The 978-nt window shown below is 32.8% G+C and overlaps 1 non-coding gene across 1 annotated transcript; it reads left to right on the top strand.

The window, feature by feature from the left end:
- Positions 1-903: 903 nt before the first annotated feature.
- Positions 904-976, top strand: TRNAC-ACA. The gene has a single exon. It is a non-coding gene; the product is annotated as a tRNA-Cys (tRNA).
- The last annotated feature ends 2 nt before the right edge of the window (positions 977-978 follow it).

The raw sequence follows: 978 nt of genomic DNA, 5'->3' as shown, positions 1-978 counted from the left end.
TAAAATGCAAAATATGCATTCCTGAAGAAAATATCTTGTTTCCAAAAGCATGCATTAAAAACAAGAAGGGTTATGGGATAATGGGCTATATCACACCACTCAAACCTATATAATTTGATTAGACAACAAAGCAATAACTGTGATAGCATACTAACAGTTAAAAATGTATCAGTTTCTAATAAGTAAGCAAATATTTCAATAAACACAGGGTTTTAACTTTCAAGAAAACTGAATCCTACTTGATGCAAACAGAGGTAAGGACCTATTGAGCCTACTAAGCTATAAGGAGCAAAAGACACAGTCTGGGAGTACCACAGCAAGAAGACCAAAGGGCATATCCACATCAAGCCAGGAAAAATGACACTAGGTAAAGTATCATCCTATAAAGAATCACAGAACTTCAGCTTGCTGTGTTCAGTTGTGCTACTATACTTTGCTCCTGGTACTTTTGTGTGGAATTAGTTACTTCAGAATGTATGGAAGTGTGTTTAAAATGCCTCGGATAAAAATGCAATAAAAAACTTAATTTTCATAATAAAAATATTTAATAAACACAAAAATAGGCACAAGAGCAGGAACAGAGAAATAAAGAGATTGGAAAACAGAAAATGAAAGGCAAGATGGTCAACTTTAAAACAAACTACAACAACTAAACTTCAAAATACCTAAACATTCCAATTAAAAGTAGAGACTATAAGATGAGATAAAAACAACAACAACTAAATCCCAGTTATATGACACAACATATAAAGATACAGTAAGGTATAAAATAACAGTGTGAAAAAAATACCAAAAAAAGTAAGCATAAGAAAACTGGAATGGATATATTAATATTAGACAAAACAAAATTTAAGAAAATGAGTATTAAGATAAAAAGGGATGTGTCATTTTAATTAAAGGACTTCCCTGGTGGCTCAGATGGTAAAGCGTCTGCCTACAATGCAGGAGACCCAGGTTCGATCCCTGGGTCAGGAAGAT

Source organism: Bison bison, unplaced genomic scaffold (assembly GCF_000754665.1).
Source record: "Bison bison bison isolate TAMUID 2011002044 unplaced genomic scaffold, Bison_UMD1.0 scf7180017862375, whole genome shotgun sequence".
NCBI lineage: Eukaryota > Metazoa > Chordata > Mammalia > Artiodactyla > Bovidae > Bison > Bison bison.
The sequence above is the reverse complement of the archived record's forward strand: the minus strand, read 5'-3'. Positions and strand labels throughout refer to the sequence as shown.